The sequence below is a fragment of the Anabrus simplex genome, chromosome 1 (genome assembly GCF_040414725.1).
Source record: "Anabrus simplex isolate iqAnaSimp1 chromosome 1, ASM4041472v1, whole genome shotgun sequence".
NCBI lineage: Eukaryota > Metazoa > Arthropoda > Insecta > Orthoptera > Tettigoniidae > Anabrus > Anabrus simplex.
Window position 1 is genome coordinate 895139555 of NC_090265.1, and position 21916 is coordinate 895161470.

A 21916-nucleotide genomic window follows, 5' to 3' on the forward strand; every position below is an offset into this window, starting at 1 on the left:
TGATAAGACTCGCGATACAGGATTCTTTTAAAGTCAGTCGCAACATAAATACCCTAGCAACGACGAGGGTATCTGTATCAAGTTAACGTTAATACATATAAGATCGATCAAAGATTCTTCTCTTTTAATGGATGACACAAGTAAGAATATTTAAGACATTTCTTTCAAGTACATGTGTGTCATCTTACAGGATTGTTCCGTGCACACCGAGCGTGCTCGCTGCGTGGTGCGCGTCAAATAGCTGTAACTTTGCTTTCGGGAAATGGTGAATTCAAACGCTACCATCGACAGCCTCGAAGATGGTTTTTCATCTTGTATCAAACACTGTACCAGTACCTCAATTAAGGCTACGGCCGCTCCCTTCCCAGCAGTGGCCCTTTTCCTATTCCATCGTTGTCGAAAACCTATCTGAGTTAGTGCGACGATGAGCAAGAAGATCTACGTAGAAGTCCAACATCCCTATTTGAAGTACTGTATTCTTGTACCTCATTACCAGACAAGTAATGTATTTCTCGTGCTAAGGAACTGTACTGATACTGAACATTGTTGGAAATAATAAGGAAAAGACTTTTACCTGACAGGGACACTCAATATGCTGAACTAATTTGACAAATGGTAATAACACCAACCAGGAGGCGTCCGACACGCAGCATTGTCAACGAATCTTCCGCTGCAGGTAGTTAAGGGACAATGAAAGTTGCTGTTATCAATAGAAAGACCTGGACACGTTTTATTGGAAGTGACCAATGTTTGGACTGAATTGATGATGATGATGATATGATGATGATGGTGATGCCTGATACTGCTTGACTGACTGTAGCTTTGTTGGTTAAGCACTACCTGCCTGCACTCAAAGTTGTGGGATCGTATCCCGGCATTGTCTAACGCCACGTATCGCTGGATATATTCAAGGAAGAGTTCAGCACTCTGGCACATCTTAAAGCCGACAACACTGGATGGAACATCAGATATTCTTTATCATAATCTCCATCATCATGATGCTCGGTTTCAAGGCTGAGTGGTCTGTCTCTTGATTTTCGGGCCGCGGAATCCCTAGTTTGATTCCCGGCTTAGTTGTGGATATTTCGGTCGTGAGGTGTTGATTTCCTTGCCTCAGGAACTGAGTAACTGTGCTGACCTTATTCATAAAACACACCACTATACTCCACCACAATAGCACGCAACTCCTCGTACACAGCAGATGACTGCCTTATAAAGCCTGCACCAGGCTGTAACAGCCACACAAAATTAGCTAAATAATAATAATAATAATAATAATAATAATAATAATAATAATAATAATAATAATAATAATAATAATAATAATAATAATAATAATAATAATAATAATAATGGTAATAATAAACAGCAAAGCTGAGGCATTACTGAAGTGTCATACGCCCATAGGCCTTATACGCTTCAGAAAGTCTTGCAATGAACAAAAAATGCCTGATAGAGAAAGTGGAGTCCAAAGAAAGGAAGATTTTGAGAAAGATCTTAGGTCCCGTCAAAGACGGCATAACGACGAACTATACACCCACGTAGAGAAGATTACCCAAACCATCCGGAAAAGAAGAAATACCTTTTATGGGCATGAGACACGAATGCACGAAACAAGACTGACCAACTGCATTGAGGTGTATTATAACCTTTCAATGGTATCTAGGTCGAGTATGAAGGAGCCATTGAAAGTTATAATAAGAATAGATCAACATAAACTGTGCAGAAGTATAAGTACAGCAAGAATACGTCCAATCTATACGTCCAACTAGGTCCGTAAACCGAGATAACTCGCTCTTTTAACAGAAAATTTGATGGAAATAAAATGAGGATAAATTCATAAGCTCAGAACCCCGTGGTGTTCGGATGATTGAGTTAAGAAAGCATAAATTGGGATACGAATAGAGACCAGCAAATAAAAGATCACATCAACAGCTGAGAAGAAGTCAAATCTTGTATGTAACTTTCAGGTCTAGGAACATCATGCGGCGGAGGCCATGGAACGGTTTTGAATAGTGCAAGTTTAATTATCAAGAAGGCGTATGTGGAGTAATGGATTGCATGCATTAAGAATATGAATGAATGACAGAATGTGTTCCTTTGCGTATTTTCTTGAATGAAAAGAGTGACCGTGTTAAATAAAAAGTTCCTCAAATGTCAAAAACAGACGGATGGGAGATTACAGTATGGTAATTTTGACAGGAATCATGAAATATGAACTGATGTGTTATTGTAATATTATAAAAATAAGTGTTTTTATTACAATCAATGAAAGAAAACATCGAAGAAGGTTGATTTAAAATAACAACTCTGGTACACGTTGAAGAGAAATAGATGAAATTATAAGGAATTGAAAGAGATTGTAAGGTTTAAAGAGTTCGATGACATATTGTGTAACAGTAATACGCGAAATAAGGCGAGTGTCGTAAACAAAATTGAAATACTTACAGATCTTGTTGCACTATTTGTACAAGTTTCCGACTGGAAGGACGATGGACCTGGTGTATCATTATCATGAATCCAAGCAAGGCAGAAATATGGGCTTAAATGAAGACTATTGTCTTGATGGGTCCGAATTCAGACGGAATTACCTGAAATGATATGGAAATGAATGTGCATGGCTACAGCAACCACGAAGATGGGATGAAACACCAGAGTCGTCAATGATAAGTACCCAGGCATTGTCTTTCCTTTATACTATCTGTAGAAAGCTTATAGTAGTATTAGATTTTTTTAATCATGTTAATAAGGTGACTTCAAGGGTACACAACGTGAGTAACCTAATTTGATCGTCATTGCGTATCTGTCAGAGAATGGTAACCGGATCTTTGGTAAGAGTAGCAATTCAGAATTGCCGTGAATGTTCACGTGATGAAGGCATACAAGTATGGTAATGTTTTATGGAATTTCCTGATACTGTCTGAATGTTTGCAAGAATCTCTTCGTAAATAAGGTAATATTGGGTGCTGCGTGTGTAATTCTAATGACTGATTATACGCAGTTAATATGTTACTGTCATGATCTTCTATGTAATGATTTATGTCGTGTAATAATTTAGTGAAGTGCGATTATGCTGTCAATTATGAGGTGATTTTATACGCGAGTAGTGGGAGTTCTTCGGATACATGCGCTTGTGTATTTAGAATGTTGGTGTAGGCATGGTGCACATTTTGAGGTAAGGTATGGTAAATGATAGGCTCGTCGAGAATATTATGGTGATGTAATATGATTATTGTGATAATGTGGTAAGTCTTAGAGAATGTCCATGAACCTAGATTGATGATGGTTTAAATGAGTTCATCATGCAATGTTTAAAGGATTTTCAGATAGGCAAGCGATATGATGTGCTGATAGTATTTCAAAAGGTATCCTGGAGATTATAAATGTCGAGCGTGTGAAAATCATTGCAATATGAATTTATGGTACGGCAAGAAGGTAGAACGAGTGTATTAATGGATGAATTATTGAGAGGAACTTCGATAAAAGGGACACGAATAAATAATGAGATGCGTTCCTTAAGAGGTTAATGTCACCTGTTGCAGAACGTTAGCATTCAGAGTAGCTGCTTGTAGTAGTTGATTTCTTAGGCAGTAGTATTATTTACAGGAAATCTTTGGAGAAGAGCAGACGCTGTGAGGACATCCCAGTATTACCGTTTACACTGACTATGCCAGTAGTTAGACGTTGTTTATTCTAGGTACAGCGAAGCTGAAGGTTCCAGATGTGTGTTGTTATTACCATGATTGATTTATTTATTGAACTCGTCTGGTCATTTTGGCAGATTAGCAGATGATTACGTTAACATGCAATGTTAGAAAGACTGGACCGTTGGAATATTCAAGTTGTATGTTAGGTAGATAGATAGTTAGACGATCAAAAACAGATAGAATATGGGAGGACAAACTTAGGGCCAATAAGTGACATAAATGAATGAACAAAGTGAATGTTTACAAAATTATTTTATGATTGGCAGATTTTCAATGAACTGTTAAGTAATTCATTATTTCTTGGTCAAGATATCAGAAATGATGTGATGAATTTATTTATGGAATTTTAAGAAATTAACGTCAGATAAACGTTCATAATATGTTAATGGAAACCAACAGAGGTTAATCAATATGATATTTTATTCTCCATCATGTTGTCTAGCTGAATTATTATTTTCTCATATGAATGGTAAGTGGAGTATCCTTCCAAAATTATTTTGCGATCTTCTCATTCAATAAAATTATGATTTAATAGCCTTACGTAGATAGGTGGGACGTAGAGTTTACTCTGTGTACATGAACCTGACGTTGAAAAAGGGATATAACCGGTACTCGCCGAATGACCATGCCCGTGAGTGGAATCTCTTACAACCCGTTGACACTAGCCGAGGTTTAACTGGAAACAAAACATTACTTCGAACCACCCACATCCACGAACGGTTATAGTATAGAGACCGTGAATAAATGGGAATCACACGTAATGACATCCAGGGGCGTGTCCCACTTAAGAAGAATCTTAGAGTTCCAGGGTTTCCAAGACAAGCCAAAATTAAAATCAGCAAAGGCATGAACACAGGAGAGAAAAGAACGGCACCGAGTACGCATGCGGAAGTATTGGGCAGACATCAAAGCCAGAAGTAGCCAGTTGAAAACACGTGATCCTAAGTTGACCGATACGACATGAATGATAAATAAATAAATAAATAAATAAATAAATAAATAAATAAATAAATAAATAAATAAATAAATAATAATCAACTGGTTGCACCCACTTTGCTGCTAGACACCTTCATTCTCGCTACACCATGTACTGGTAAACTGCAAAGTTTGAATCCCATTATGGACTGCGGCTGCCCTCTGGAGTAGTAGCTACTTACATGCCTGGAGACACTTATCCCAGCCTTGGTCCAAAATTATTACTGCTACAGATAAAGTTGGCTACACAGTGATCAACTGGACACGCTCTACAACACTGTCTATTTCACTCCAGCAACACTCGCCAATATAATTTCATTTCGTCTGTTAGTCATTAATCATTGCCCCAGAGGAGTGCGACAAATTTCGGCAGCTGGTACAATTCCTATCCTCACCACTAGATGAGGGATTCATTAATTCCATTCCTGACCTGGTTGAATGACTAGAAACAGGATTTGGATTTTAATTTAGTATTCATTTTTTTTGGAGTGAAAGTAAGTGCTGTTGATTTGTGTCAAAGGAATACATTTACTACGAGTAGGTAAAAGTAATCAAGCATTTACGCGAGCATATCTTGATCGGGAAGCGAAGCTTTAATAAGACGTTAGTGACCATGACGCTGAACTACCATAGCTACACTGGTCTTTATCTAGCTTGCGTGCTGCGTTCTGCTGTCGGTGTTAATCTCTGCAACAAACGTATAAAGCTAACAGTAATTCTATAAGACCTGCTTTGATGATAATTTCACGTTTTTGTTTAAGCCGGGTAAATGCCGCTTATGAGTGTTCTCTGGAGCTGAGGCGTGGTGGCGCAGACAATGAGGAGGGTATTATGGAGTAGGTGTTCAACCACACGACTAATTCACATGCTTTAATTTCCTAATGTGGTCACTATTGGCTGTAAACCATTGAACGGTTTAACATTTTATTCATATTTATTTTGAACGTAGAAGCTCTTTTACAGAATTTTTGCTTGAACCGAGACTGAAGGAATTTCTACAAATTCACGTGTAGCAATCTGGAAATTCTATAAGATGTAGAGACCGCATTAAATTATAGTCTTACACGCATTTACACGCAGGTATGCACGTGTGGAATAGTTTCAAAGGTGCTCCATAAAAGCTTATGTAATTTCTTAAGCACTTACTAAAGCGATATTGAAAATTCACAGCCTGTTTCCAGGCATTCACCGTGTCAGGCATGGAACGAATGAAACCCCCATCTAGTGGCGAGGATAGGAACTGTGCTGGCTGCCCAAAGCGTTTCACACTCCTCTGGGGCAATGATCAACGACAGACAGATGAAATGAAATTATACTGGAGAGTGTTGCTGGAATGAAAGGTGACAGGGAAAACCGGAGTGTCCGGAGGAAGACATATCCCGCCTCCCCTTCGTCCAGCACAAATCTCACATGGAGTGACCGGGATTTGAGCCACGGAACCAAGTTGTGAGAGGCTGTCGCCTAAGCCACTGGAGGCTCTAAAGCGATACTGTTGACTGAAAATACATATTGTTTGTTTGTCCAACCCTTGTCCCGTTTCCCTACGGGGTCGTAAATGAGGTGAGATGAATCTGTCGCGGCGGGGTTTATGACCGGATGCCCTTCCTGACGTCAACCTCATCAGAGGAATTAATGAGATGAATGACGTGATATATGATAGTAGGGAGCGGGTGAAACCCGGTGCCGGCACATAGCCTACTCCTGTCGATAGCACCAAGGCGTCTGCTCAAGGTTTAATGTCCCCATCCGACGCGTCATATGCCCTCGCTCCATATGAGCACTGCGGAGAAGTTTGGAATTTAATCCAGGCTCCTGGCACGCAATCTAGTGATTAGAAATTGTATAGCACCACATCCCCTACCCTGCCGGTCAACATTCTGATGGTGAAATTTTTTTCGATCAACGGGACTCGAACCGGCTTAGACTTCAGCGCGTTAACGATCACGGCCACCCGGCAGGCACTGAAAATACATATTGTAGTATACGTATATTATTGATCATTATTAAATTCTGTTCCTTACTGCGAAGTTCGTTTTTGGAAGATCTTGCGGGTATTTACAACGGTGTCCGGACGTTTAAGGTCACGGATGTTTGCGGTCACTACAAAATCACAGACATTTGTGGTCACTGAGATGTATTTGTCCCCGGGTTTTGTCGGCGGCGGTGCGAGAGGTATCTGCCTCCGGAGGAGTGCGGTCATCAATCTAGTCGACCAAAATATTGTGTATTCGAGTTTGGAAATGACCAATATCCAATAGGTTTACAGGAAATACAATAACACCATCATTTTCCTCGTTTCATTTCACGGTGGATCATGTAGGTTTGGAATGCATAATTTATATTTTTCAATATTTTTTGATCGCAGGTGGATCGCGTTTCAACCATGCGTCAATTTCAATATATATTGTTTCTCAAAAACCGCCAAGTTTTTGAAAGCATACAATTCTGCAATTTATCTAAAAAGTATAATCAATCCCAATGTATATTGTTAAAAGTAGGATTCGATCAAATGTGAATTATTTCATTGTCACTTGTTCTCAGCCGTCCCTTACACTTCATCTCCTTCAGACACACCCAGGTGACGATGCCATTTTGACTTTCCCTATATTTTCTGTACAGGTAACCACTGCAAAGTGCACAACGATTTATTTTATTAGTAGCTGTCGGTTCCATTACAGCACACAACAGTAAATACAATACCTTCACCAGGAATTTTCGATATAGAATGGTGTTTGTGGCTGAGGGTATGTCTCGAAATAATGCGCGAATAATGTTCTCGAAGCGAGCGAGCAGGAGTCCAGGCGGGTTAGCAAGGATATCCCGAGATTAAGGTAATGAGGCCCACCCATGCTGGAGTGACCACAACAAATCTCTTGTGACTGCTGGGGAATTTCTGTGAGTGGGCACAAGTATATCTCAGTGGCCGCAAATATCCTTGATCGCAAATATCTGGCAAATATCGCAAATATCAGGGCTGCGGACAGTGGGGTTCGAACCCACTAACTTCAGAATACTGCACACTAGCCATACTTGAGCTACTGCAGTCATCGAGCTCGGTGGCAGATTGTTAGTTACGAAGTTTCATTTTCCAACTCATTGCTGGACGTGTGAGTACGGCAGACGCCAGTCACTCTCGTTGGAGGCGCTGCCTTCAGAATGTTACATCACGGTAGAAAAACAAACAGGAGAAAATCAAACCCGTGGCGCGAAAACCCTTTGGGTCTTGGACTGCTTAGATGATTGCTGCTCAGCCAGATATCCTGCAGATACTGAAATGCAACGTAGGTCAGCGTAACGACATCGTTAGTCGTGGTGTGTCAACTGCGTCTCAGTTGGTTTCATGATGTGGCTGAGTGAACCCCGTTCCAGTTCAGAATTTAAATCCCTGGTCTGGTCAGGAATCTAACTCAGGTGTGCCACCCTAACACCACGGGATTGCTATTCTACTGTAGTAATAAAAAAGCAAAGCAAAGTCATCTACGTACACTCCATGAAAGCCCTAGGAGGGGTGGAAGGTAAAGGCTTCCACTATCCGTAACCTCGGCACTTGATAGGGTAGAGTGATCAGCTCTACTCCCGGCTGCCTTTGCCCCCAGGAATTAACTTGGTACTCATTTTTGGTGTAGGCTGAGTGAACTTCAGGGCCATTTGCACCTCCGGAAGCTATTCTAATAATAACCATATGAAATTTAAAAGAAAATAATTTATCGAGTGTAATCAATATATTTAAAAAGTTTACTAAAACAGCTTTGTCCAGCTCATCTGTTCACCTTACTGGACCGACTGCGTCATTTTTATTTCATTCTCTCCGGGTTTATCTGTCGGTGAATCATGAAGCATCAGTTAACTTTGAGTAATTATAAAATCAAATCATTAAATGATCACTCCAGTAAAGTAGGCGAAGCCTGCACTTGCCCGCAATACATTCTGTAATTAGCAGGTTGCGCACAGTTAAGGAGCAATATCTTTACGTAAAGATGTCTGCGAAGCGAAGCGATTAGGAATACCGGCGACTGTAGGCAAATCTGCAATTTAAGCCATACACATGTGGAATGGGAACGGATTGGACTGTAAAAATGATCGAAAACTGCCTATATTAAAATTGAATCCATAGTTTTGGAGGTCGCTAAGATGAACAGCGACACTCTGGATGACATTTTAGTTAAAGTTCTGGGCTGCCAAAATGACAAAATTCAACGCGAAACAAAATAATCTGGAACTAAAACTTTAAATTAAACACACAAATATAACTCCAAAGCTACAAAATATTTCGTAAAAATCGAGCGAGTGGTTGCGTGGTTCGAGTCACTTAGCTGTCAGCTTGCATTCGGGAGATAGTGGATTCGAACCCCACTGTCAGCAGTTCGGAAGGTTGTTTTGCGTGGTTTTCCATTTTCACACGAGGGAGATGGTAGGGCTGTACTTTAAGGCCACGGTCGATTCCTTCCAACTTCTAGCCCCTTCCTATCACATCGTCGCCATATGATGTATCTGTAAAAACGTTCGTAAAGTAGCAGACATTGTCACAATAAGGAAAGGTAACGCAAATCCTAAAAATGAACGTTCAGAAAGTATCTGGGCAGCGCATGGAGCAAATTTTATATCAAGACACGTTACCTCACCTATTTTTAACGAATGCTGCGGAACAACACGAGTCCTAATTTCTTAAGATGTATGATACTGGAGCGAAATTCTCCTTTAACACACACCGTACGAGTTGACTGTACGGTTTGGGTCATGTAGCTGTCAGCTTGCATTCGAGAGATAGTGGGTTCGAAATCCAGTGTCGGAAGCCTTGAAGATGGTTTTCCAGGAAAATACTCGCGTTGTACCTTAATTAAGGCCACGGTCTCTTTCTTCCACCAACTCCCAGACCTGTCCTATCCCATCGTCGCCATAAGACCTCTTTGTGCCGGTGCGACGTAAACAATCCTCCTTTAAAATGTAAGAAAGTGCAATTTTCTGGCATTTTTATTCTTCACTTTTTACAAGTTGCTTTTACGTCGCACCGACTCAGATAGGTTTTATTGCGACAATGGAGCAGGAAAGGACTGGGAGTGTGAAGGAAGCGGCCGTGGCTTTAATTTAGGTACAGCCCCAGCATTTGCCTGGTGTGAAAATGGGACACCACGGTAAAACATCTTCAGGGCTGCTGACAGTGAGGTTCGAACCCACTAACTCCCGAATACTGCACACTGGCCTTACTTAAGCTACTGCAGCCATCGAGCTCTGTGGCAAATTGTTAGTTATGAAGAAAATGCATATAATTATTTTTGTACGAAAATTTATAACCCTGTGCGTATGCTCCTATTGTTTGTAAGAGTAACATTTTGCCTGTTATCTTAGTTTTCATACGGAGGCTTCGTGGCTCAGGTGGCAATGCGTCGGCCTCTCACCGTTGGGTTCCGTGGTTCAAATCCCGGTCACTCCATGTGAGATTTGTGGTGGACAAAGCGGAGGTCCTCCAGGTACTCCGGTTTTCCCCGTCATATTTCATTCCAGCGACACTCTCCAATACCATTTCATTTCATCTGTCATTCAGTAATCATTGCCTCAGAGGAGTGCGACAGGGTTCGGCAGTCGGCACAATTCCTATCCTCTGTCGGCAGCCCTGAAGATGGTTTTCCGTGGTTTCCCATTTTCACACCAGGCAAATGCTGGGGCTGTACCTTAATTAAGGCCACGGCCGCTTCCTTCCAACTCCTAGGCCTTTCCTATCCCATCGTCGCCATAAGACCTATCTGTGTCGGTGCGACGTAAAGCCGCTAGCAAAAAAAAAAAAAAAAAATTCCTATCCTCGCTTCATTCATTCCATTCCTGACCCGTTCGAATGACTGAAAACGGGCTGTAGATTTTCATTTTAGTTTTCATATGATAAACCATGTCCCAGAACACAGAGAAAAGTTTTCCTAGAAAATTGTTAGAGTTAGGAAAATTAATGCAATTTTTCTTCTAGGCTCCATATTTTGTGAAGACGAACCATTTTAAAGTCCCCAGCCGTACATTTATCCTGTGGCTTGAACATAATTATTTTATTTCTATGCATTAACCCCCCCCCAAGAGACAACGTGATAGTAAATAGCCTGTGTGTTAATCAAATATTTTGCTCATCAAATTTCAGCTCAATGGGATGTTCGACGTTGAAAAGCGGTGTGTTTCGTAAAATTGCCTGCAGTAAAGGTTCATAAAGTTCGCTTACTGTGATCAAGAACTGCAGGGCTGTGTAGTTCAGGTGATAGAGCGCTGGCAGGTTATGTGAACGAATCGTACCCACGAAATTTTATTGCAATTTGTATCCTAAATGGAGGAAAATAATTGCTTTCAAACAAATCAACAGTAAAATTAGCGGAAAATTGATGAGAACCATTATTACTAGTGAAATGTAGATACGTAACTACGGCTACTATTTCGCTGTAGACACGATTCTCTTCTGTGGCATTCTACTTCATCGTGCCGTATTTTGTTTCCATCCTGAGGTCCAGGGCTAGAACAGACGAATGGAAATGTTATGTCTGTGAATTCTCAATATCTTTGTCCAGCGCGGATAGTTGAGGCGGGAAAATGGAGATGAAATGTTTATCGTAAGTAACACAGAAATGATTTTTATACAACGTAGGCAACGGCAAAGCAAAACAAAGCAATGCAAATAAGTTCAAAGAAGTTCAAATAAGTTCACACATAAGTGTTACATGAGCAAAAGACATACTGAAGCCCTGTGACGTAGTAGAATTCATACTCGTAATGTAGCAATGTATGTACGTATATGTTTCACTTGTAATAACGGTATTTATTAATTTAACGTTAATTTTACTATAAATTTGTATAAAAGCAATTATTGACTTCCATTTAGGACAACAATTATTATGAAATTTCATGGATACGATTCATTCACGTGCCCGCGCTGGCCTTGTGAGCTCAAGTGAGCGGGTTCGATCCCGCCCCAGTCCGTTGGTATTTGAAGGTGCTGAAATACGCCAGTCTCGTGTCGGTAGATTTAGTGGCACATAAAAGAACTCCTGATGGACTAAATTCCAGCGCCACGCTGCGTCCGTAAGAGCAGTTAGTGGGACGTAAAACCAGTAACTTTATTAGTGATAAGAAATGAGTTTCTGGACATGTACAGCCTCGTAATTAGGGTTAGGAAGTTTACGACCTAAAGAAGTACAAAATACTCAAGAAAATATGATCTAAAACAAGGCAAAATATAATTTAAGCATTTTAGGGATAGGTAGCAAGTATTAGAGTACCGTATTACTAACATTAAACGTATACTTTTTAGGTGTAGGCCCTACATTCTAAGGTACCACCTTTATAATATGAAAAATTGTTTAATTAGCAATTAACAACTGTCGGGACGTGTTTCGTTCTTTCATTTACGATGAGTAAAGTAGGCAAGGTCACAAATACACATTAAAATACGATTCGGTTTACCGAATATGTAAAGTTAAAATACTCATGTTAATGAAAAACAGAACACCTTGAAATGCTAGAGATAGGATGTTCATATTCACAGGACATGCTCATTAGCATATTTTGCAGAAACGACTAACATTTCAGTCACCTAGGTTCAGCATGTGTCCTGCTGCCTAGTAGGCACTGGGTAATCAATGGTCACTGATAACTTTTTCCATGCATGATGGCATCGACACGTATAAGGCGCGAATGGCGTCCTGGGGTATAGCAATCCATGCTGCATTCACCTGGTTCCACAGTTCATCTTTGGTGGTTGGCACCGGGACACAGCGCCACACCCGTCGTTTCACCATATCCCACACATTTTCAATTGGCGACAAGTCCGATGATCGGGCGGTCCAGGGCAACAGTCTGACATCTTGTGTATGGCTACGGGTCCCAGGATGTCATTCACGTAGGTCAAACTGGTCACAGCGCCCTGAACACGCACCAACTGTGATTTGTGGTTGTACCCATCACCCTACACCATAAGACCTTGAGTTGGCGCTGTATGTCTTGTGCGAATGCAGTCAACGTGATGTGTGATGCCTCTCTCCCTGTCTGATGCGAACCAAAATGCGACCATCATTTTTAAACAAACAGAACCTGGATTCGTCTGGCAACACTATCTGCTGCCATTCCTGTCTTCAGTGACGTCGTTCCATACACCATTGCAGTCTAGCATGTTTATGCACATTAGTCAAAAGTAGGCGGAGAAGTGGACGACGCGCCGGTAACCCAGACCGTAATAAACGGCGACGGACTGTCACTCCTCACAGTGTACGATGTGTTACACTGTTCCACTCTTGTGCGAGAGCCGACGAGGACGCAGATCTTTCCTATAATGCCACTCGGATGAGGTGTGGATCTCCTCTGGGGGTGGTATGAGTGGTGCGACCAGACCCATCTCTCGTGCTTTACGGCCTTCTGTGAACCATTCTGTACACACCCTTTGCACTGCCGACACACTTCGTTCCACACGAGCAGCGAATTCACGTTCTCCGATGCCAATAATGCGCCCTCTTTCAAACTCACTCATTTAAGGTGCGGTTCTCGCATACGTCTGCGAGGCATCCTGCACGTCTGATCAAGTTACACTGAACCATTACCTTCGGTTTATAGCGACAACAGGAGCCGCAGGCATATTTTACCTGTCGGTGATGGTGCGCCGATATATCGATGTGGACCTTGAACATGAGGGTCGACATGGTTCAAATGCTCTCATTTCTTCAGAACATAGTAATTCACATGTTCTGTGAATATGAACTGTCTATCCCTAGTCTTTCAAGGTATTCTGGATTTTATGAAGATGAGTGTACATGATAAAATTCGAATAATGTTCTTAAAATGCTGGAACTCAATTGCTTTTTAGTTCTATCAAAATGAAGATAAAATTGTTGAACACAGGTAATATTCCATGTTCGAGCTCTTCTTATGATGATGTGTTGTTGATAATTATTAGTAAAGAGGTTGTGAGGCAGGCAGAATATTTGACTCTAAGCGCACACACGGAGAAAAATTGTGCCGTAATTGAATATTCCTAGAACGAAAATGGTGACTATTGGCAACACGTTAAAAGTAGGCAAGCTTGAAGTATCTTACAAGTGGAAATGAACGAATAGACGACACATCTGACCACTTAAGTTCTTAGTATTGCTAAGGTGCGACCTTTGACTGTACCTCTAAAAATTATACTATTCACAATACGGGATTTGCAATGTGATTCATTTTATGCATCAACATTAAACGTGCCAGAAAATTATTAGCGATATTATAGCAGACAAATTAAATAATGCAAACTCACATAGCTACAGTAGGTACGTTAATATGTTATACATTCATTTAATATCATAGCCCTGCGGCGCTGATCTCATTCCGTTATCCTTAAAAAAGGCCAAAAAGCAAAGTATAAGAATGCCTTTTTCTGGTATCTTTCGGCGTACGTTCGTACAGAATCTCACTCTTGGTATCATGTCTTCTAAACTTGCTACCTGTTAGGCCCCTTAAACAACAATCATCATCATCATCATCATCGTCATCGTCATCGTCATCGTCATCGTCATCATCATCATCATCATCATCATCATAAACTTGCTACCTACCTGTTTTGGTATAAGAAAGAAAAATACATCTACTAGAGTATTTTGAAATCCTGTGTTTGAAACTCGACACAGATACCAGTACCTTGTTAAAAACGACGACGCAATTTAATCGAAAATGCTCAAAATATAACCACATACAGTAGGACCGCGATAATCTTGCACTCGATAGTCTGGCACGCATTAGAGATCGATTGTCCCGTAGGCCTACAACTCACGTCTCATCGGCTGACACTTCTCAAGCCTTAAACACATTTGTGAAATTCACAGAGAGGAACAAAGAATACGATGTTGCTGGAATCTCCACATTAAATTATACAAAATAATCTTTGTCAATAAAGGAGCTCAGGATAGGAAAGAAATAAATATCCCTACAATATTTCAGAGGGCTCAAAAGAAAATTCAAACTATCTCATCAGTGGTACATAACAGTCCGTCTGATTCCACGTCCTCGAAATCATTAAACACCTATGCGAGACCTGTATACTGTGATTCCGGTTGATCTGTACCAAATTCTTGGCCTAAAAAATTATTCATATTGAACTTCGCTAAAACATTGTGGCTTAAAGTGATTTAACTGTGCAGTTCAGTATTTGATTTTTGATTCACTTTTGTTTTTACAGTATTGCCTACTTCTGATTATTTTATACCCTAATATCTTCTGAGATATTTAAAATAAATAATTAGGCCTATTCGTTTTTCTAAGTAAAAAGCTTTAGTCTTTATTTATATGCAATTCGTCGCCATAAGACCTATCTGTGTCGGTGCTACGTAAAGCCCCTAGCAAGAAAAATTTATATGTAACTTACTTGTTTAAACCAGGTTTTCAAAAATGACCTCGATAATCTGGCATATTTGGTAATCCGGCATTGACAGATCTCTGAGCATGCCTGATTATTGCGGTCCTACTGTATGAATTTATATCACGAAATGTGCAAATTATGACCAGAGAAATAAAAGTGGCCAAAAATACGCACTTATATGCAGCATAAAATGGCTGTAAACATAGCCAGGAGCACATCATTCACAGTTATTTCTCAGATTTGGGGTATAATGACCTCAGGGATAAAATGAATTTTTCTTAATATCCAAACCTTGCTCATAATATTTTACCACGAGCGTCCAGCAACCCATGTTAAAAAAACTTTGTTTTGAACGTTTACACTTGGAGTAAAAATTGTGGGCCAGATAGGAACGTCCCTTTAGGTTGATAATGGGATGCCTAACAACCCTGCCTTCTCCAGTGTCGGCCTCCGTACGCCCCCTTGGATGCATCTGGCAACATTATTGATGAGTTCTTAGCTCCCCCAATGGATGAGCATTTCATACCCCTCCCTCTGCAAGGTTGGGTCTCTAACCGTTTTACATTGGACTAGCGCCGGTATCTTTATCTTCTCCAATGTAAAGAAATGTACATTCGTGTCCTTCTCCCGAGGTGGTACAGCTATCTTCAGGCTCACCCCTAACCACATACCAACACTCCTATCAATCATGAATTTGCGGGAGTTTAAGTGTGCAACCAGGGTCCATATCTGAATGGTCAGGGTACTGGTCTTAGGTTCAGAGAGTCCCGGGTTCGATTCCCGGCCGGGCCAAGGATTTCAACTGCTACTGGTTAATTCCTCTAGCTCGGGGACTGGATGTTTGTGCTAGTCTTAATACGGCCCTCTTCTTTTACAATCTACCACAGAAGCATGCATTACTCAGTCCATTCCACCATATGGCGTTGGTGTCAGGAAGAGCAAATTAACATCAAGTGTCGATCCCGTTGAAGTGGGACAAATGGAGATTTTCTGCATATTCGACCGTAACACCCTAACCATACTGGGGGTTAGCGTATTCTATGCAGATCAGACACCTTCAGAGCCCGGATGTTTAGGCATGTATACCTGTAGGTTGGAATGCAAACTTAACGAAGTGAATGGCTAGTATAGCCTAGCCTGGACAACGCCTCTGCTATGAGAGTTGAATGAATATTAGGGGTACGGCCTATGAGAACTTCTGGAAGTTATGTAATGACTAGAGCCCGGAAGTTAGGCAAAATGCTGTCTTTTTTCTCTGGGTGGATAATTATATCGAAGTGCCACCTAGAGACAAACATGTTTCCGTACGTTTGGGAACGGTAGGATCAGTTATTATATTGCATTTTTTGCCTATTTTAGCTTTCGTAGCCTATTTAATTTCTTAATGCCTCTTTTGCCTTTTTTAAGTTGTTGCGGATATTTTTTGCTGTCATATATGCACTAAAATGAGTCAATGGAAGGAAGGAATATATAATTCCAATGTACTGTATTGATAACAGAGAAAAAACATGTTTACTTCATAAATAAAACAACATTTATATAAACAATATTTTTATATTACAGAAATTTCTGCTGAAAACTTCACAATGGTTGAGAGGGTTGTCAGGTCCCGTCCTTGATACGTAAAATTAAGTGTTGGTGGTGATTATTGTTTTAGAGGAAAAAACTTGGTAACCATCATCTATTAACACTAACCAGAAGGAAAATGGAACAGGTCCTATACTTCTAAAAATGACGGTATCGGAAAAGAAAGAAAAGGACCACGAAGAGCGCGAAAATGAAACACTCCCTAGGTCTCGCAAATCTTACACAGTCGGGGTCGGAAAAGAACAAGACTTGACCAAGGAAGGTCAGACAGGAAAGGTAAGAGCGAGGAACCTGGCAGAAGTAAGGAAAAGCAACGCCAGACTCAGATAGGGGAACCGTGGTCGCCTACCCTCACTCCCAACTTGAGAGGCCCTGGTCTCACTTTTAGTTGCTTCCTCTTCCGACAGACAGGAGATACCGTTGAGGTTTTTTTTTTTTTTTTTTTTTTTGCTAGGGGCTTTACGTCGCACCGACACAGATAGGTCTTATGGCGACGATGGGATAGGAAAGGCCTAGGAGTTGGAAGGAAGCGGCCGTGGCCTTAATTAAGGTACAGCCCCAGCATTTGCCTGGTGTGAAAATGGGAAACCACGGAAAACCATTCTCAGGGCTGCCGATAGTGGGATTCGAACCTACTATCTCCCGGATGCAAGCTCACAGCCGCGTGCCTCTACGCGCACGGCCAACTCGCCCGGTCCGTTGAGGTTTTCTATCATCCACACCCACAGGGGGATGTAAGATTAAGCACTAAAATGTGATGCAGATGAGTGTTACATAGCTTGCATTAAAGCATATTTATTATTTTAGTGCCTATGTTTGTCATTATAAATGCCTATTTAATTACCTTACTGCCTATTTTCTAAATTTTAAGTGTTTATTTGCCTGCCTATTTTAGCACAAATAAATGCCTGAACTTCCGGGCCCTTCCTACTAGCCACGTTAGTTTACATTCTGTCCTATTACTGCGTAAACATCCCGGCTCTACGGTTATCTTACTTATTACAAAGTGTTTGTCTGTTTATCAACAGGGGTATTTTTCACACACGAAGGGTCTTTATTCTTCTGAGCAGAGCTTGGCTTTAGTTTCCGGGCGAATGGAGCTGGCAAGGGAATGCAATTTTCTCGCTTGCTGACGGAGTCTTGTCCGTCCTATCCTACAGACAGGTAACTGCTTTCTTTTTCTGGCTGCAAGATATTATAATGAGAATTCCAACACTGTAGAAGCCAAAATGAGATTTTGTCAAGCCGAGGGCCATCTCCTCCTGGTAAAAGTATAGAGAGATAATCCACCTGATAGCCGCCCCAATTAGGGTATCACAAGTTCGGCCTCCTAATCAGTTCGTCTGGATAATATATTTATTTTATATGATGTTTGGATTAAACAGGGCGTGAGTCATAACTCAACATTACCATAGCCACCACCAGGCAGAGTGTCTCTTTAAGATTTTATTTCAGAAAGAAAATCCAGTACATGGTTCTTCAAGGTGGGTGGTACAAGTCGTGTCTTACAATCGCCAGTGCATGGTTCTTCAAGGTAGAAAGAACAAGTGGTGTCTTAAAATCGCCAATGAATTTTTCAACGCTGATTCCTCTATGGTCTGCATGATAGTTTCCGGCAATTTGTTTATTCTTAAGAAGTTCAGCGTCTCCCTAGGAATTGTCCGTCTAGCGCCAATCATAAGGCCAATGACTTACCAATTTGTAATTTCGTACTTCTTTCCGAGATCCTCAAGGCATGGTTCATATATGGCCTTTTTTCTCCTCACACACTAATCGAGGCTGCTGTTAATTTCCCTCGAATCATACAGTGCGATCAATCACCATACCCATACCTTTCACCCGGTTGCTGAAAACAATAGATACATTTGTGGAAACACATCCTACTTCTTCATGGATCACCAAATGTTGTTGTTCACGGAGGCTTCCAGCAATCAATGTGCGAAATACATTGTCCCGATAGATTCTCATCAGCTCTCCCTTACGACAGCACAGTGACAATAGGTATGATAGTCTTTTGGTTTTCCATTTGAAAGGAGACAGATTACAGGTTATATATACGTTTCACGGAGACATGGCTCCTCTTCCTGAGAACCTACCACGATTATTTTAATCATGCCTCTTGACGCACTGCCGAGAAAATACACCTTCCGTGTAAAAATTAGTACATGAAACACCACCTTGTTCACATAACGGTGCTTGGTGAGCCATACGGCGACGAACCAGGAAATTATTTCATCAACGGAGCAACGATAAAATGTAATTCAATCTTTTCAGGAAAGACAAAAACAAACATGGATCTGAAATATTTTGTTAAAGTACCACAAGATAGTACTCATATGAGGACAGTAAACTTGCAATCTTAACTGCAGGTTATCAGTTACACAGTGGTGTACAAACGAGTCACTCGCCTGGGCGACTGTCCTTGGAAAATCTGCTTACTCTTATACTTTGTGCTCACAATCATGGTTACAGTATATTATAATTTCTGCACAACACTTAGACAATTCAGCTTTCTGTTTCAGTACGCGTTCCCATATTTGTCTTAAACCACTGGCCTTCTGCATCAATTTCCTTCTTTGCGCTTGAGAATATCGAAAATAGTAGTCTTACATGTGCAAGCATCTCTGTGTTTTTTACACATGAAATCCTTTCTGCACCACTTTTGACGTAAACATATTCCATGTGTAAGATCGACCAGAGGCATGGGTTGCATGCTAAAAAATATGACGATAATAAAAATAAGTTAGATACTAAATAGGTGAGAGCCTCTATGGATCAGGCAGCAGAGCACCGGCCTCTCACCGCTGGGTTCCGTGGTTCAAATCCCGGTCACTCCATGTGGGATTGGTGCTGCACAAAGTGGAGGCGGGACAGGTTTCTCTCCGGGTACTCCCGGTTTTCCTGTCATATTTCATTCCATCAACACTCTTCAATATCATTTTATCTGTCAGTCATCAATCATTGCCCCAGAGGAGTGCGACAGGCTTCGGCAACCGGCACAATTCCCATCCCCGCCGCCAGATGGGGGCTTCATTCATTACATTCCTGACCCGGTGAAATGACTGGAAACAGGATGTGGATTTCCATATTCATTAAAAGGATATGTCTCATAAAGTATATAACGCAGATTGAAGTTCATGCTGCCAGTGAATTCTGTAAAGATGTGAGTTCTCTACTGACTGCATCACCTAAACCAGCTCTCTCCCCATCCGTGTCACTCAAGGCATTAACTAGTAAGTTCAGTCAATATCGGGACGGCGTCGTTTGTGAACCGTGAACCTTATCTGGACAGGACACGTGTTAAATGATACCCTATAAACTCACCTCTGTCTGACTCCGTAGTTAAATGGTTAGCATGCTGGCCTTTGGTTCAGAGTGTCGCGGGTTCGATTCCTGGCTGGGTCAGGGATTTTAACCTTCTCTGATTAACTCCGATGGCTCGAGGGCTGGGTGTGTGTGCGCCATCTTCAACATTAGAATTCATCATATCATCGGATTTTTGAAGGGCAGAAAAAAGTCCATTCGACACTCTAAGTCGTACGATGTCGGCATGTAAATGATATCTGGTGATGTATTTTGTTTTTACACGGAAAAATTAAAAACTCAGCCATAGAATTGCAAGAAATATTCTGTTTAATCTGCCATATAGTTGGCCTAGAGTGAAACTGAACTTGTAAACTGACGAGCGGACAGCCAGATGGCGTCAGATAGAAATGTCTGCACACGGTACTTGAGGCCATACGATTATTATTTTCTAGTATGAAATGCTGAGAGGAGATTGCATAATACCGAAGTATTTAGCCATTAATTATAAAGATACATAAAGTAAAATTTTGTCTACGAATAGAACTCGTCGAGTCGAATCCCACCGCAGCATAAAGTGTAAAGGCCTACAGACATACCATTAAATAGTGGGTAGCAAAGGGAAAACTATTAGAGGTTACTGGGATGTTGAAATACCCAGCTTCAGCCTTTCTCGTTCAATTTATCGGCATCTTGTTCATTTCTGTGGCTCGGCTTCTAGGTGTTTGTGCTAGTCTTCATATCGCAATTTACATACACCATATTAAACTCTCAACTACTGAAGAAACTCGTAAAATGAAACTGGAGGTCAAAGAAACTCTGTAAAAAAGAGAGAAGAACTTATCAATAAAATCCTCCAGGATTTATTTGATCAGGCTTAATATTGTAACAAGGCGACGGGTAAGAAATAAAGTCACAATACTGATAGCGTTAAAATATTAAGACTAAGATTTATTAATTACTACTAATTGCTTACCCATTTCACAGACAAATCAGGATCATAACTGACACTACACAGTACGCAAAATTTGTTACAGCAGTCTGCGCTCTCTCTGTCACATAGTCTAAGTCAGTTCTACAATTATTCTTGGCGTACAATATCACAATCATTAGTTCGCAGCTCGCGCACAACAGTGTCCGTACACTCACAACAGACTTCGTTCACTGTGCATTGTCGACCTCTCTCGCGCTGTACCAAACATACACACGTTCACAGCATATGGATACAAGGGACTGTAATCCTCGACGTCAGACAGAATATAATGATAACCTCAGTTCCGCGGACAGAACAGACACTGACAGACTGAGACTGACTTCTCAATTCAAACTGAACCGGCTGACGGAACTGAATCACTGAAGCTCGTCCGTCCTCCCGTAAGTAGAGAGGCCCTTCCAGATACTTCACGAAAGAAGAAGTTTCTAATAGTATTCTCGATTCCGAAGATCTGGGTAAATCTTCTAGTCATTTCTCACATCGCTGGGAGGCCTCCAGTGAGATAACGGAGTGGTGGCAGAGAGAGCTGGCCTTGCGCGCCAGAATCATTCCTGATTGGTTGCTGCGGGGCGAGTGGCGGTACCCTAACTCGGCGACGTCACTTGCGCTCAGGACCAGGCTAACTTGCTCCTCCAAAGGCCTTACACTAAGATGGCAGACACCGTCACAATATATCAGTTCGGCTCCTCGGCTGAATGGTCAGCGTACTAATCTTACGTTCAGAGGGCCCGGGTTTGATTGCCGGCCGGGCCTCATATTTTAACTGCGTAAGGTCAGTTACTCTGGTTCGAGGACTGGGTGTTTATTTTCTGTCTTAATACACTCCGCTTCATATACACACAGAACATCGCGCTACCAACTATCAGCGATACGTGCAATATTAAATACACCCCTTCACATAGGGTTCACGTCGAAATGTGCATTCAGCCGTAAAAATGGGCCAAGTCATACCAAGTGCAGATCATAATAAAGTGTATAAAAGGCCGCAAAAGGAAG